Below are 10,838 nucleotides of genomic sequence, written 5' to 3' on the forward strand. Positions count from 1 at the left end.
CAATGTACTCAACATATCCACCCAATCAGCAGTCGGTGGTGCCGACAGAGTCACTCCCAGCGCCTTATCTGCCCCCACTGCAACTTCCTCCGTGGAGGAGCACTCAGCCTCAGACATGTCGACACACACGTAACAACACGCACAAACACACTGGCTATAGGGGACAGACCCACAGGAAAGCCTGTTAGAGAAACACAGAGGGAGTTTACCGGCTCACACCCCAGCGCCTATCCCGGTACTGAGAGCAAATACACACTGCCTCAGACCTGTTTGCGCTGTTATTATTAATGGGTTAATCGCACCAAATTACTGTGCCCACCCCCCCCCCACATTTTGCTCCCTGTTACTTGTGCTGGAGAGTGGAGGTCCGGGCCAGCGTCACTGCCATCCTGTGAAGAGAAAATGGCGCTGGTAAGCTGTGAGGGCTAAGCCACGCCCCCTCACCGGGGCGCTGTAGTCCCGCTCAAATTTAAAATATTTATACTGGTGGGGGCTATATCTAGTGCCTAGGCACTTCAGACATATATACTTTGGCCAGATTTATTATTAAACTCCAGTAATCATGCTGCCCAGGGCGCCCCCCTGCGCCCTGCACCCTGCAAGTGCCGCCAGAAGTGTGTGTGTGGGAGCATGGCACGCAGCGTGACCGCTGTGCTGTACCTTATTACTGAAGTCTTCTGCCGTCACTGAAGTCTTCTGATCTTCTTTATACTCACCCGGCCTCTTTCTTCTGGCTCTGTGAGGGGGTTGACGGCGCGGCTCCGGGAACAAGCAGCTAGGCGCACCAAGTGATCGAACCCTCTGGAGCTAATGGTGTCCAGTAGCCTAAGAAGCAGAGCCTTTGAATTCAGAAGAAGTAGATCTGCTTCTCTCCCCTCACTCCCACGAAGCAGGGAGCCTGTAGCCAGCAGGTCTCCCTGAAAATAAAAAACCTAACATAAAGTCTTTTCAGAGAAACTCAGGAGAGCTCCCCTAGTGTGTGTTCAGTCTCTCTGGACACAGAATCTAACTGAGGTCTGGAGGAGGGGCATAGAGGGAGGAGCCAGTTCACACCCATTCAAAGTCTTATAGTGTGCCCATGTCTCCTGCAGATCCTGTCTATACCCCATGGTCCATTTAGAGTCCCCAGCATCCTCTAGGACGTAAAAGAGAAATATATATATATGTATATATATGTATATATATATATATATATATGTGTATATATATATATATATATATATATATAAATATATATATATATAATATTAGAGATGTGCACCGGACATTTTTCGGGTTTTGTGTTTTGGTTTTGTGTTTTGGTTTTAGATTCGGTTCCGCGGCCGTGTTTCGGATTCGGACACGTTTTGGCAAAACCTCCCTGAAATTTTTTTGTCGGATTCGGGTGTGTTTTGGATTCGGGTGTTTTTTTTCAAAAACCCCTCAAAAACAGCTTAAATCATAGAATTTGAGGGTAATTTTGATCCTATAGTATTATTAACCTCAATAACCACAATTTCCACTAATTTCCAGTCTATTCTGAACACCTCACACCTCACAATACTATTTTTAGTCCTAAAATTTGCACAAAGTCGCTGGATGACTAAGCAAAGCGACCCAAAAGGGCGGCACAAACACCTGGCCCATCTAGGAGTGGCACTGCAGTGTCAGACAGGATGGCACTTAAAAAAATTGGCCCCAAACAGCACATGATGCAAAGAAAAGAGAAAAAGACGGCTATGCTAAGCGACACAAACACCTCAATATCACAGGAATTATTTGTTATAATCAATGGTATTATTGGTCCAAATCACTGGAATTATTCGTTCTAATCAATGGTATTATTGGTCCAAATCACTGGAAGATAATGACAAAATCACTGGAATTATTCATTCTAATCAATGGTTTTATTGGTCCAAATCACTGGAAGAAAATGACAAAACCACTAGAATTATTCGTTCTAATCAATGGTATTATTGGTCCAAATCACTGGAAGAAAATGACAAAATCACTGCAATTATTCGTTCTAATCAATGGTATTATTGGTCCAAATCACTGGAAGAAAATGACAAAATCACTGGAATTATTCGTTCTAATCAATGGTATTATTGGCCCAAATCACTGGAATTATTCATTCTACTCAGTGGTATTATTGGTCCAAATCACTGGAAGAAAATGACAAAATCACTGGAATTATTCGTTCTAATCAATGGTGTTATTGGTCCAAATCACTGGAAGAAAATGACAAAATCACTGGAATTATTCGTTCTAAATAGTGATGTGCACTGGAAATTTTTCGGGTTTTGTGTTTTGGTTTTGGATTCGGTTCCGCGGCCGTGTTTTGGATTCGGACGCGTTTTGGCAAAACCTCCCTGAAATTTTTTTGTTGGATTCGGGTGTGTTTTGGATTCGGGTGTTTTTTTACAAAAAACTCTCAAAAACAGCTTAAATCATAGAATTTGGGGGTCATTTTGATCCCATAGTATTATTAACCTCAATAACCATAATTTACACTCATTTTCAGTCTATTCTGAACACCTCACACCTCACAATATTATTTTTAGTCTTAAAATTTGCACCGAGGTCGCTGGATGGCTAAGCTAAGTGACACAAGTGGCCGACACAAACACCTGGCCCATCTAGGAGTGGCACTGCAGTGTCAGACAGGATGGCACTTCAAAAAATAGTCCCCGAACAGCACATGATGCAAAGAAAAAAAGAGGTGCACCAAGGTCGCTGTGTGACTAAGCTAAGCGATCCAAGTGGCCGACACAAACACCTGGCCCATCTAGGAGTGGCACTGCAGTGTCAGACAGGATGGCACTTCAAAAAAATAGTCCCCAAACAGCACATGATGCAAAGAAAAAAAGAGGCGCAATGAGGTAGCTGTGTGACTAAGCTAAGCAACACAAGTGGCCAACACAAACACCTGGCCCATCTAGGAGTGGCACTGCAGTGTCAGACAGGATGGCACTTAAAAAAAAATCGTCCCCAAACAGCACATGATGCAAAGAAAAAAAGAGGCGCACCAAGGTCGCTGTGTGACTAAGCTAAGCGATCCAAGTGGCCGACACAAACACCTGGCCCATCTAGGAGTGGCACTGCAGTGTCAGACAGGATGGCACTTCAAAAAAATAGTCCCCAAACAGCACATGATGCAAAGAAAAAAAGAGGCGCAATGAGGTAGCTGTGTGACTAAGCTAAGCGACCCAAGTGGCCGACACAAACACCTGGCCCATCTAGGAGTGGCACTGCAGTGTCAGGCAGGATGGCACTTCAAAAAAATTGTCCCCAAACAGCACGTGATGCAAAGAAAAATGAAAGAAAAAAGAGGTGCAAGATGGAATTGTCCTTGGGCCCTCCCACCCACCCTTATGTTGTATAAACAGGACATGCACACTTTAACGAACCCATCATTTCAGCGACAGGGTCTGCCACACGACTGTGACTGAAATGACTGGTTGGTTTGGGCCCCCACCAAAAAAGAAGCAATCAATCTCTCCTTGCACAAACTGTCTCTACAGAGGCAAGATGTCCACCTCATCATCATCCTCCGATTCCTCACCCCTTTCACTGTGTACATACCCCTCCTCACAGATTATTAATTTGTCCCCACTGGAATCCACCATATCAGATCCTTGTGTACTTTCTGGAGGCAATTGCTGGTGAATGTCTCCATGGAGGAATTGATTATAATTCATTTTGATGAACATCATCTTCTCCACATTTTCTGGAAGTAACCTCGTACGCCGATTGCTGACAAGGTGAGCGGCTGCACTAAACACTCTTTCGGAGTACACACTGGAGGGAGGGCAACTTAGGTAGAATAAAGCCAGTTTGTGCAAGGGCCTCCAAATTGCCTCTTTTTCCTGCCAGTATACGTACGGACTGTCTGACGTGCCTACTTGGATGCGGTCACTCATATAATCCTCCACCATTCTTTCAATGGTGACAGAATCATATGCAGTGACAGTAGACGACATGTCAGTAATCGTTGGCAGGTCCTTCAGTCTGGACCAGATGTCAGCACTCGCTCCAGACTGCCCTGCATCACCACCAGCGGGTGGGCTCGGAATTCTTAGCCTTTTCCTCGCACCCCCAGTTGCGGGAGAATGTGAAGGAGGAGCTGTTGACGGGTCACGTTCCGCTTGACTTGACAATTTTCTCACCAGCAGGTCTTTGAACCCCTGCAGACTTGTGTCTGCCGGAAAGAGAGATACAACGTAGGTTTTAAATCTAGGATCGAGCACGGTGGCCAAAATGTAGTGCTCTGATTTCAACAGATTGACCACCCGTGAATCCTGGTTAAGCGAATGAAGGGCTCCATCCACATGTCCCACATGCCTAGCGTAATCGCTCTGTTTTAGCTCCTACTTCAATGTATCCAGCTTCTTCTGCAAAAGCCTGATGAGGGGAATGACCTGACTCAGGCTGGCAGTGTCTGAACTGACTTCACGTGTGGCAAGTTCAAAAGGTTGCAGAACCTTGCACAACGTTGAAATCATTCTCCACTGCGCTTGGGACAGGTTCATTCCACCTCCTTTGCCTATATCGTGGGCAGATGTATAGGCTTGAATGGCCTTTTGCTGCTCCTCCATCCTCTGAAGCATATAGAGGGTTGAATTCCACCTCGTTACCACCTCTTGCTTCAGATGATGGCAGGGCAGGTTCAGGAATGTTTGGTGGTGCTCCAGTCTTCGGCACGAGGTGGCTGAATGCCGAAAGTGGCCCGCAATTCTTCGGGCCACCGACAGCATCTCTTGCACGCCTCTGTCGTTTTTTAAATAATTCCGCACCACCAAATTCAATGTATGTGCAAAACATGGGACGTGCTGGAATTTGCCCAGATGTAATGCACGCACAATATTGGTGGCATTGTCCGATGTCACAAATCCCCAGGAGAGTCCAATTGGGGTAAGCCATTCTGCGATGATGTTCCTCAGTTTCCGTAAGAGGTTGTCAGCTGTGTGCCTCTTATGGAAAGCGGTGATACAAAGCGTAGCCTGCCTAGGAACGAGTTGGCGTTTGCGAGATGCTGCTACTGGTGCCGCTGCTGTTCATGCTGCGGGAGGCAATACATCTACCCAGTGGGCTGTCACAGTCATATAGTACTGAGTCTGCCCTGCTCCACTTATCCACATGTCCGTGGTTAAGTGGACATTGGGTACAACTGCATTTTTTAGGACACTGGTGACTCTTTTTCTGACGTCTGTGTACATTTTCGGTATCGCCTGCCTAGAGAAATGGAACCTAGATCGTATTTGGTACCGGGGACACAGTACCTCAATCAAGTCTCTAGTTGCCTCTGAATTAACCATGGATACCAGAACCACGTTTCTCACCACCCAATCTGACAAGACCTGAGTTATACGCTTTGCAGCAGGATGACTGCTGTGATATTTTATCTTCCTCGCAAAGGACTGTTGGACAGTCAATTGCTTACTGGAAGTAGTACAAGTGGTCTTCCGACTTCCCCTCTGGGATGACGATCGACTCCCAGCAGCAACAACAGCAGTGCCAGCAGCAGTAGGCGTTACACTCAAGGATGCATCTGAGGAATCCCAGGCAGGAGAGGATTTGTCAGACTTGCCAGTGACATGGCCTGCAGGACTATTGGCTTTCCTGTGTAAGGTGGAAATTGACACTGAGGGAGTTGGTGGTGTGGTTTGCAGGAGCTTGGTTACAAGAGGAAGGGATTTAGTGGTCAGTGGACTGCTTCCGCTGTCATCCAAAGTTTTTGAACGTGTCACTGACTTATGATAAATGCGCTGCAGGTGACGTATAAGGGAGGATGTTCCGAGGTGGTTAATGTCCTTACCCCTACTTATTACAGCTTGACAAAGGCAACACACGGCTTGACACCTGTTGTCCGCATTTGTGTTGAAATAATTCCACACCGAAGAGCTGATTTTTTTATGTATTTTGACCAGGCATGTCAATGGCCACATTCGTCCCACGGACAACAGGTGTCTCCCCGGGTGCCTGACTTAAACAAACCACCTCACCATCAGAATCCTCCTTGTCAATTTCCTCCCCAGCGCCAGCAACACCCATATCCTCATCCTGGTGTACTTCAACAGTGACATCTTCAATTTGACTATCAGGAACTGGACTGCGGGTGCTCCTTCCAGCACTTGCAGGGGGCGTTTCAAATGGTGGAAGGCGCAAGCTCTTCCCGTCCAGTGTTGGGAAGGTCAGGCATTGCAACCGACACAATTGGACTCTCCTTGGGGATTTGTGATTTAGAAGAACGCACAGTTCTTTGCTGTGCTTTTGCCAGCTTAAGTCTTTTCATTTTTCTAGCGAGAGGATGAGTGCTTCCATCCTCATGTGAATCTGAACCACTAGCCATGAACATAGGCCAGGGCCTCAGCCGTTCCTTGCCACTCCGTGTCGTAAATGGCATATTGGCAAGTTTACGCTTCTCATCAGACGCTTTCAATTTAGATTTTTGGGTCATTTTACTGAACTTTTGTTTTTTGGATTTTACATGCTCTCTACTATGACATTGGGCATCGGCCTTGGCAGACAACGTTGATGGCATTTCATCGTCTCGGCCATGACTAGTGGCAGCAGCTTCAGCACGAGGTGGAAGTGGATCTTGATCTTTCCCTATTTTAACCTCCACATTTTTGTTCTCCATTTTACTAATGTGTGGAATTATATGCCAGTATCAATAGCAATGGCCTACTACTATATATACTGCGCACAACTGAAATGCACCACAGGTATGGATGGATAGTATACTTGACGACACAGAGGTAGGTACAGCAGTGGCCTACTGTACCGTAATGCTATATATTATATACTGGTGGTCAGCAATCTGTGCAAAACTGAAATGCACCACAGGTATGGATGGATAGTATACTTGACGACACAGAGGTAGGTACAGCAGTGGCCTACTGTACCGTAATGCTATATATTATATACTGGTGGTCAGCAAACTGTGCAAAACTGAAATGCACCACAGGTATGGATGGATAGTATACTTGACGACACAGAGGTAGGTACAGCAGTGGCCTACTGTACCGTAATGCTATATATTATATACTGGTGGTCAGCAAACTGTGCAAAACTGAAATGCACCAAAGGTATGGATGGATAGTATACTTGACGACACAGAGGTAGGTACAGCAGTGGCCTACTGTACCGTAATGCTATATATTATATACTGGTGGTCAGCAAACTGTGCAAAACTGAAATGCACCACAGGTATGGATGGATAGTATACTTGACGACACAGAGGTAGGTACAGCAGTGGCCTACTGTACCGTAATGCTATATATTATATACTGGTGGTCAGCAAACTGTGCAAAACTGAAATGCACCAAAGGTATGGATGGATAGTATACTTGACGACACAGAGGTAGGTACAGCAGTGGCCTACTGTACCGTAATGCTATATATTATATACTGGTGGTCAGCAAACTGTGCAAAACTGAAATGCACCACAGGTATGGATGGATAGTATACTTGACGACACAGAGGTAGGTACAGCAGTGGCCTACTGTACCGTAATGCTATATATTATATACTGGTGGTCAGCAAACTGTGCAAAACTGAAATGCACCACAGTTATGGATGGATAGTATACTTGATGACACAGAGGTAGGTACAGCAGTGGCCTACTGTACCGTACTCCTATATATTATATACTGGTGGTCAGCAAAATGATGCACTGTACTCCTACTATATACTACAATGCAGCACAGATATGGAGTGTTTTTCAGGCAGACAAGTTAACGTATACTGGTGGTCACTGGTCAGCAAAACTGTGCACTGTACTCCTCCTATATAATATTATACTGGTGGTCCCCAGTCCCCACAATAAAGCAGTGTGAGCACAGATATATGCAGCACACTGAGCACAGATATGGAGTGTTTTTCAGGCAGACAACGTATACTGGTGGTCACTGTCAGCAAAACTCTGCACTGTACTCCTCCTATATAATACAGCTGCTCCCCAGTCCCCACAATTAAGCAGTGTGAGCACAGATATATGCAGCACACTCACTGAGCACAGATAAGGAGCATTTTTTTCAGGCAGAGAACGGATAAAACTGGTGGTCACTGATCAGCAAAACTCTGCACTGTACTCCTCCTATATTAATATACAGCTGCTCCCCAGTCCCCACAATTAAGATATAAGCAAGCACAAATATTTGCATCAACAATGAATAAACGGAGAGGACGCCAGCCACGTCCTCTCCATAACATTTCCAATGCACGAGTGAAAATGGCGGCGACGCGCGGCTGCTTATATAGAATCCGAATCTCACGAGAATCCGACAGCGGGATGATGACGTTCGGACGCGCTCGGGTTAACCGAGCCATACAGGAGAATCCGAGTATGCCTCGGACCCGTGTATTATGGGTGAAGTTCGGGGGGGTTTGGTTTCCGAGGAACCGAACCCGCTCATCACTAGTTCTAATCAATGGTATTATTGGTCCAAATCACTGGAAGAAAATGGAATGGATGGATACTTGCAGTGACACAGAGCTGCAAGATACAGCAATGGCCTACTGTACACAACTATATACTGTTGGGTCACCAAAATGCCGCACTCTAATACTATATATACTGCTCACAAAAATGCCGCACAGATATGGAATGGATACTTGCAGTGACACAGAGCTGTACAGAAAAAAGTGTTTAGAAAGTAGACTCTTTTTTGGGAGCACTCTAATTCAGAGGGTAGAAATATAATTAATTAATTAATACTGGTAAAACCATTTTTATTAGATTATACATTAAAGAATATTTTTAGGAGTATTTGCGTGAAAAATTAGAAGCTTTGCGAAAATATAAAACACATTATAATTGGTACGTGATATCCGTATCACAGTGTATCGGTTGCCGGAAATTAACGACTGTGGTTACAGAGTTCATACATCATTGCACATTAAGATTTATGTAATGTATGACCATCATTTATTCAGCAAGTATCCATTGTGGATTACAGTAGATGCTGAGAATTAAATCATAGGTCATATGAAAGTCAGGTGCCCCGTAGTATGTATATATGTAATTATATATGGGTGACACTTTCTAGGGGAGTCAATTTATTGCAGTACCAGGGTGTTCAGAGGTGGTCTCCCATCCTAGTACTAACCCGGCCTTTCACTGCTTAGCTTCCAAGGTCAGAAGAGATTGGGCATCTCCAGTGATGTATGACCGCAAATATTGTACTCTCCCTCTAAGATCATCAAAAAATGTGCAGCCACTTTGTTATAGGAGTTCCAAAGTGCCCAATGTTTTGGGTGTGGATGGCAATATAGGGGAGTAAAATTGTTGCAGTACCTGGGTGTTCAAAGGTGGTCACCCATAAACTCCCCTTTTTTTCAAAAGTGACACAGAGCTGAAAGATACAGCAATGGCCTACTGTACAACTATATACTGTTAGTCACCAAAGTGCTGCACTGTAATACCATATATACTGCTCACAAAAATGCCGCACAGATATGGAATGGATACTTGCAGTGACACAGAGCTCTAAGATACAGCAATGGCCTACTGTACTGTACTACTATAATTATTATATAGATGACAGATATAAAGTTACATTGTGGGGGAATCCAGTATACGTTCTGTCACCAGGTACCAGTGAATGACCACATCATGTATATAGGTGACAGATATAAAGTTACATTGTGGGGGAATCCAGTATACGTTCTGTCACCAGGTACCAGTGAATGACCACATCATGTATATAGATGACAGATATAAAGTTACATTGTGGGGGAATCCAGTATACGTTCTGTCACCAGGTACCAGTGAATGGCCACATCATGTATATACTTATACTGGTGGTCCCCAGTCCCCACAATGCAGCACACTGATCAGATATTTGCAGCACACTGAGCACAGATATGGAGTGTTTTCAGGCAGAGAACGTAGATATTTTCAGCACACTGAGCACAGATTATTTGCAGCACACTGAGCACAGATAGTTGCAGCACACTGAGCACAGATTACGGAGCTTTTCAGGGAGAGAACGCTGCCACGTCCTCTCCGTTCAATCTCCAATGCACGAGTGAAAATGGCAGCGATGCGCGGCTCCTTATATAGAATATGAATCTCGCGAGAATCCGACAGCGGGATGATGACGTTCGGGCGCGTTCTGGTTAACAGAGCAAGGCGGGAAGATCCAAGGCTGCCTCGGAACCGTGTAAAATGGGTGAAGTTCGGGGGGGTTTGGATCCCGAGGAACCGAACCCGCTCATCTCTAATATATATATATATATATATATATATATATATATGTATATAAATGTCCAGATAGGCAGCACACACGGTCAAATATCAAAATTGGTCCGGTGCCTTCCGTAGCGGTCCCACATGCAGGGTACTCCAATCATATATTTGCAGTCTGCGGCACTCGTAAATAATCAATCAGATACAGGGATGTGCTTCAACGTTTCGAGGACTTTATTTCCTCGTCATCAGGATAAACAAACAGGTAAAAACTTACGTTTAAATCCCCTCACCGCACCACGTGAATTCGGCTGGATCCGGAAGACAGAAGACGGCGCCCACGTATGACATCATCATCCGCTCCCCGTCGCCATAACGACCCCCTCTACGTCTGGGGGGAACATGATCGATAATAATGTACCTAAGAGCTGATAAATTGTGACCAGCTTTCACAAAATGTCGTGCAATAGGTTAGTCACTGTAACCTTTCTCCAGGGCAGATCTAATAGACAATCTATGTGTGGCCATGCGTTCACGTAAGGTTCTATCTGTTTTGCCCACGTAGCTAAGGCCACATGGGCAGGTGATCATATAAACGATAAATTTCGTGGTGCACCACCCAGTCATGGATATTTCTTTATCTGATATCAGTAGATAAGGCATT

General features: G+C 45.0%; 1 pseudogene; it reads right to left on the bottom strand.

Moving 5' to 3' along the window:
• Window positions 1–9,042: 9,042 nt before the first annotated feature.
• LOC134968083 (5S ribosomal RNA) lies at window positions 9,043–9,162 on the bottom strand (annotated as a pseudogene).
• Window positions 9,163–10,838: the final 1,676 nt, after the last annotated feature.

The sequence above is a fragment of the Pseudophryne corroboree genome, chromosome 10, assembly GCF_028390025.1.
Source record: "Pseudophryne corroboree isolate aPseCor3 chromosome 10, aPseCor3.hap2, whole genome shotgun sequence".
Taxonomy (NCBI): Eukaryota; Metazoa; Chordata; class Amphibia; order Anura; family Myobatrachidae; genus Pseudophryne; species Pseudophryne corroboree.